Source organism: Gavialis gangeticus, unplaced genomic scaffold (genome assembly GCF_001723915.1).
Source record: "Gavialis gangeticus isolate Ggan-Ray unplaced genomic scaffold, GavGan_comp1, whole genome shotgun sequence".
Classification (NCBI taxonomy): Eukaryota; Metazoa; Chordata; order Crocodylia; family Gavialidae; genus Gavialis; species Gavialis gangeticus.
The window spans coordinates 109,682,360-109,689,618 of record NW_017729032.1 but is presented as its reverse complement, the minus strand read 5'-3'; positions in this window follow the sequence as shown (position 1 = coordinate 109,689,618).

Sequence of the window (7,259 nt, the reverse complement as noted above, 5' to 3'; positions counted from 1 at the left end):
CTTGGAATAACTGATCTCATTGGATTAGTATTGATTTAATGGGACATTTCTTTGGTGTCTCTGACATACTTCTCTTTGCTTTTAAACTGTTTTGCACTACTTCAAAGGGCTGCTGATTTATGGCTCATAAATATGCAAAATGTTAATTTGCCATTTCTTTTTCATGACTGTTAACTTCCTATTTTTGTGTTTACTGCCATGGTTTTATTTGTTTTCAGATAATTTCTTTTCAAGAAAATATGTATTGTACTTGAACAAACAAACAAACTCACTTTAATGTATCAATTTCTTGATGTAAGGGCACGCTGCCTTTATTTCAGTATCATTACCAGCTCAATCATGTTTATAGATGAGCTTCTGATACAGTGACAATTCTTTGTACTCACACCCTAGTGATAATACTTTTATGATGTTATTAACATTCAGAAACCACTCATTATTTCATTTGCCTTGAGTTTCCTTGATTTGCAGAAAATTAATTTCTAAGTTGCAGTATGCTACAACTATTAGGAAAAAATGTACCAATTCTCTCTATTACTGTTATGTGTAGTGTCTATGATAATGACATATAGAATAGAGCAATCCTAATGTTCAGAATATGTTGAGAAAAATATTCCTGATTATAGGGTAACTTCATGCTTTCGCCTGAGAGAGAGAAAATGGCAAGACTTCATACAAAAGAGAAACATAGCAAACAACAAAACTCATTAACAAATAATCTTTTGAATTCAGGTTGTTTCATGTGTATACTTAGGTTGTGTCCACATGAGAAGAAATATGTGCTTGCATCAGGACAAATAGCTGTGGCACACATTTGTGCCACTGTATTGTACTGCAGTGCACACCCCTGCTCATGTAGTTTGCAGCAGAACACATTGTCCCACTGCTCCATGTTCTGCCGGGGGGGAGGGGGGGCGGAGCTGGCTAGGGCATAGGGTGCCTCAGTGCTAGGGCTAGCCAGCAGGCAGACCCCACACCAAGGCATCCTGTGCCTTAGTAAGCCAGGGAGCAGCATGTGGAGATGCAGGGGGGATGGACTCCCATCTCCATGCACTGTGGAGCTCCTACAGTGGTGCACCCTGCCTCCCAGCCAGCGACTCCCCAGCTGTCTGGGGAAGCAAGATGGGGGGAACAAGCAGCCCTGGGGTGGTTGATTCCCTGTCGATGAATGCCTCAGGAGGAGGGTTATATTGCAGAGCCCCTGTGCTGAAGCACATAGAGCCACCATCTCAAGGCCAACTGTGCCTCAGCCAGCTGGGGAGTGGGTGGCTGGGTGCCTTGTGCCTCAGTACTGGGGCTTCACAGCACTTGGAGATATGGGAGCAGGCAGCCTTGGGTGTATTTTTCCTGGCATATGGCACTTTGGTATGCTTTGTGCCACTTTTTTTCAGGGGCGGGGAGGAGGTTTGCTACCAGGAAATCCCAGTAGTAAATTTTGCCCCAGCATTGCAAATTAGTAGTGCTGTGCATTGTTTAACATGCAACATGTATAGTTTGTAGCTCTGCAAAAAGACTTGCAGTGCCACACACCACACATGCCTGGACATCTGGATCTGGACATAGAAGGCCTTATCTAGAAGACCTTTTACAAACCAACTTCTTTTATCTGTAATTATATTGATTACTTTTTGCTTAGTAGAGACAGAAAAAAGATTCTGCTATTACAATTGTATAGTTGGTTTGAGAAGGAGATATGTCAGTAGCATAATATGTACAGTGGACATATCCAAAGCCTGAGGAATATACTTCACAGTTTTTTTACACTGCTTCCACAGGGCTCCTGAGCATACTGCCAAGAAGCATGCTGTGTTGTTTTCTCTCAGCATGCACAAAACCAGAAATGAGGCACTGAAGTGCTGGAAGTGTGTGAATATGTTGTGTAGTCATGGTCTAATGTTCAGCTCTACTACCTGACATGACAAGTTATACTGATAAGCAGTAAGAGACATGTTTCCCACCTCCCCAGGAGTAGAGTATCAGTGGAATTGCAGAAGTGTTCATAACTGGTTCTTTTTTTCTCATGCATTGCAAACTGGGATAACCTCAAGGAGATTCCAAATGATCAAAGTTTACTCCCTCAAAATAAATTTTTATTTTTCATGTATTTTATGTACTTTTTTGGATTTTAATGCTATAAATACTGCCTGATGGTGGGAATAAAGCTTCACAATGACCAGAAATGTTTGCCAAGTCAACATGGATGTTTCAAGCTTTTTGGCAGTCATAAAGTAGGTAATTTGAAATTAAGATAATACCACTGGCTATCAGTAGAGTGGAATGAGACACTGTGAATAATCTGTGGATGTATAGGTTATTACTCAGTGGGAGTGTCTGCAAGTTCATTAATGCATCTTAAATACTGCACATTTAGTTTAGTACTTATTTAGTAAAGTACTAAATGTGCAGTACTTAGAATTACTGCACAGTAATACCAGCACATGGTTATTTAGTGACACTTACTGTGTAGCAACTTAATAACACTGCACAGTAGACTATTAGCATGGTCTGTGCTGTGATGTGTTACTGCACAGTGTTACTAGACTAATGTGCAGTAAGCATCTCATGTAGATACCCCCAGTTGCAGGCAGTATTGGGGAATTTTTATGTCCAGTGGTTACTTGGAAGCATATTCTGTTGCCCAAGCTCCAAGGAATATAATATAGATGCCATGGACATAACCCAAGACAAAGTCTGGGAGGTTCACTGTATGTAATGTATGGATAGTTTCCCAAATTAGGTTTACTTAAGCCTGCTTTGAAAGGTACTTAATCTTGCCTTAAAAACATACTTTATGCCTCTCAGGTACAAGAGAAGGGCTGAGCCAAGCAGTCTGGGTAAGGCAGAATGAGGGGATGATGCAGGAAGCCGAATCTAGACCCCTGAAGCTAGCTAAGGACTGCATTTTTGGATACAAGGTATAGGGTAAGAACAGGTCAAAGTTCTGGTTTTCTTGTGTTTGTTTACTCTTAAATTTCTACCTGTATTTCAAGATATGGATACTTTTTCTTATGCTTGTTCTGTTTTTATAAACAATTATATAGTTCTTTGTTTTCTTACTGGTTGCCTGTGGAAGGAGTGACTTCTGGGCAGGTGATATTCCTGGCTGAACATCTCTCCGGAGATGGGGACCTACAATTTCTTTCTTCATAACCCCAAAAGTGGGGGTCAAATGGGGCTGGCAGTAATCTCTCACTGTAGCTACTGAATCCAATATAAGGGAAGAAAAACTTTAGTTGGAGTGCTGGAAAAGAGATGCTTTGTAAGTCTCCTCAACACTGATTAGCTCTTATAGGAAGAAATGGTGCTGGAACAGAGAGCTCTCAGGTCAACTTCAGTCTGTTCCCTGGGGTGAGTGGCAGCACATTAGAGAGAAATCTGGGACTGGGTCCCCCATGAACAAGTTTGTGACAATAGAGACTTTTGAGGTTTTCCTGGAGTAATCAAATGGAATTTGTACTTTCAGTTTCATTGGACTCACATTATGTTGTTGCTGCACAACAAACTATTTATAGAGCTATCTTAGTTTTGGAGCTATTTTGATATTATGAAAACTCTCTGTGAGAATTCTTCTCTCATGAAACATCAATTCTTGTTGCCAGGAATATTTTATGGGCTTGAAGAGTATCACCAACTCTTTCTATAAGAGCCAGTCAGTGTTAAGACCTACAAAATATCTCCTCTCCAGCCTCCAACCTAAGATTTCTAATTCTATCAAGATATGATTAGACCATAAAAGACCCTTGCACTAAGAGAACATGGCTAGGAGCCAGTGAGTCAAGCATTTCAGTCAGCCTAATCTAACTGCCATCATTGACATTCTTGTCTGGAGGGAGATTTTGGATCAGCTACATTCATGAACTGCTATAATTATCTGGCTCCAACAATCTCCTAAGGAGCATAGAGACAAAATGTTTTTTAGTCAATGATGAAAGGCTGTGCCATCTGAACTAGAGAATAAAATGCAGTAAACCAGAAATGTGAATCTGTGGGTGCATCTACATGTGCATTTGCTGCAGCACTCCTGAGTAAATTAATCATGAGGAAATGGTGCCAGGCAGGCATCTACACGTGCAGAGAAGCAAGACCAGATTTGCTGCCAATCTGCTGACACTTCCCAGGGCCCTGCAATGGATCGCTGCCACCACTTGTGGGAGCTCCAGGATCCAGCTCCAGCTGCCAACAGCCCTCTTTAAAAGCCAGCCCTACTCACTGACCTCTGGCCAGCCATTTCCATGGCCAGAAGCTGTGTTCACAGTGTAAGGACAGCAAGCATCGGTGTTCACCTTGCTGCCTCTACCTCCTGCCCCCACCCCTGGAGCAAAGACCAGTTCCCTGCACTCCTGCTGGCCACCATAATGTCCCTGCTGGCCTGCCACACCAACCATTGCCTGGCCCACAGCTGCCTTTCCCCTTTCAGCTCCCCCACATGCAGAAGCCACGTGGCCACAAACCACATGCCATCCCAGGGCTGCCACAGCACATCTGCTGGCTTGACCCTGTCCACCTATCCAAACCCTGGCAGGGACACTAATAATGGGCTCCAGGATGCCACCACTGGAGAGACTGTTGCCCTCCTGGGCCTCCAGCCCCACTGCCTCTGGGCCTGCTGTACCAGCAGCAGGTTGTCTAGCACAACTGGGATTATGTGCAGTGGCTAGATGCCTTCTGCATGACCCAGGCCACCTTCTGGGACTTACTGGAGCAGCTCTGGCCCCATCTGGAGCAGCAGGATATCCTCGTGCAGCCACCCCTTCCTGCAGAAACCCAGCTAGCCCTTGTCCTACTCAAGTTGGCCACACTTGCCAGCTTGTGGTATGTCAACCACTTGTTTGGTATGGGCACAGCCACTACTAAGGAGCATGCCCTGGATCTGTATGGCACCCACCCGCTAAGTAAGCGACACCTTGCTCTGTGTGCATGACCCCCTAGTGATGGTGGTGAGGTTTCGTGCCCTGGGATTACCCCAATGCATTGGGGCCCAGGATGGGATCCATGTCCCCATCACCTGCTTGCCTCATGGAGTCTGCTTCTATTACAGACAGAGGGGCTTTCACTCCTTGGTGCTCCAGGCTGTTATGGACCACTGCAGTGCCTTCATGTACATGAGTGCTGGCTGGACAGGCAGTGCCCACATTTTCCAAAATTCCAGCCTGCTGGGCCTGGTGGAGAGTGGGCACTTCATGCCGGGAGTGCTGGACCTGTAGCTGGGCACCATGGTGGTCCCACCCCTCCTCATCAGGGACCCTGCCTACCTGCTCCTGCCTAGCTCATGTGGCCTTACAGCAGCCACCTCAACTCACACCAGGCCCACTTTAACAGATGCCTAGGACAGACCCATCCGTGGTGGAATGTGCCTTTGGCTGCCTCAAGGATCACTGGTGAACCCTCACCACCCACCTTGAGTTCACCAAGGACAGCCTCAGTGAACACCTTTAGATAAATAGGAGCCTAAAAGGACTTGGTTATCTACTTCAGGACTACATTTTATGTTTCATGCAATTAACAATTTTACCGGTAATATTTTATTCAAAAAACTAGGGGGAAAAAAGATGTTTTATACCCATACACTATTTCTTTTCAAACTGAGTAATTTTATCTCAAGAGGGGTGAAAACAGGAGATAGAAAAAGTAATGAGTACTGTTTAACAATACTCCATTATTAAGCAGAAAATAACTGAAATATCAGAAATCACTATATGAATTCATTGTGAAGGTTTTTGAATGCCATCATTATTTTGTAAAAGGAGGATTACAGTGTACAATGCAAAATAATTTAATATGCAATATTAAATAGCCATTCTATAATAAAAACTATAATAATGATTGCCATACCAAAGGAATCTTTCACACCAAATATCCTAAAGAGTTGCATAATCTGTACATAAAGGAACCATTTTGTCCAGCATGAAATCTTATCTACATGCTGGATTGTAAGAAGTTTTCAGTGTGTTCAGTTGATGTGTTGGTTCTAGTTAACAACCCACCTCAGAGGAAAACAAAAGTGTTATAGGCTAAACCATCCAAACCATAACTGTTATAATTAATTCAAAGCAGCGAATGCATAAAAATAATTTCAAGAAAATGTATAAGATTCCCTCCTGAGTATGTTGTAACAGTAACAAAATGCCTAAGGTGATATAAGAATAGAGATCAGAATTCATGGTTTGAATTATTTCAAAGTTTCCTCTCTTTTATTTGGTGTATAATACCCCAGCTGTAAGACCTTGTTATAAAATAACAAGATGAATAAAATTCCCACCAAAACCCAGATGATGCTGTTCTTTGCTATGATTAAATTGATTACATTTGAAAACCTTTTAGGTAGGAAGGAGGAAGATCACATGAATTGAAGGCATAATATAGAGAAACAAGTTAGATATTCACAATGGAGAAAATTTTAAATGCTCCTTTTCAAAGTATGAATAATCCTGGAGATAAAAATCACAATAGAAAGGAAACTGTGCTATAGCATTTATACAATGCAAATTAATATTATATCTCAGAATAATTAAGATATAATGACAACTAAGTGCTGACACAGGAGGTGCCAAAAGCTGCTACTTCAACCATGTGTACCTTTTGTTTAGAAACCTGAAATGCACTGTAGATATATAGAAAGTTCTGAAGAGGTCTGCAAAGTTTTCAAAAGAAAAAAACTGGTAAAACATGAGCAAACTTTAGGAGATGCAAGATTTATAGTTCAGGCTGATCATACTGTGAAACATGCTACCAAAGGCTGAGGAAGGATTTAAGGTCATTGTGAAAGTAGTATCGCTACTGGAGCCTTTCTATTGGTGACTCCACCCTCCTGTTATGGGCCAACCGCCTGCTTACTCACTTGCCATGCCTTGATCTTAATTGATTGATTGATTGATTGATTGATGTAATTAGCAGGAGGCTGCCCACTTCATGCACCTCAGTGCCAAGGGGCCCTATCTGCAGCTCCTTTTCCTCCCCTACACTGCAGCCCAAGCCTCGCAGATGGTACCGACGTGGTTTCGACCTGGGCCCTGCTGTGATTTGAACCTCTCCTTGCCTTCTCTCAGGGGCTTCCCACTGCCCTCCCCCCCTTCCTCTGGGGCTTCCCACTGCCACCCCTTCCTCTGGGGCTTCTCACTCCTCACGGCCCTCTCTCTGGGCTCCTCACTGCCCCCCTTGCTCTGGGGCTTCTCACTGCCCCCCTTGCTCTGGGGCTGGGGTCAATGCACCCCAAATGCTGCGCCCTCTCTGGTGCCAGGGTCCCCACGCTACCGTGGAGC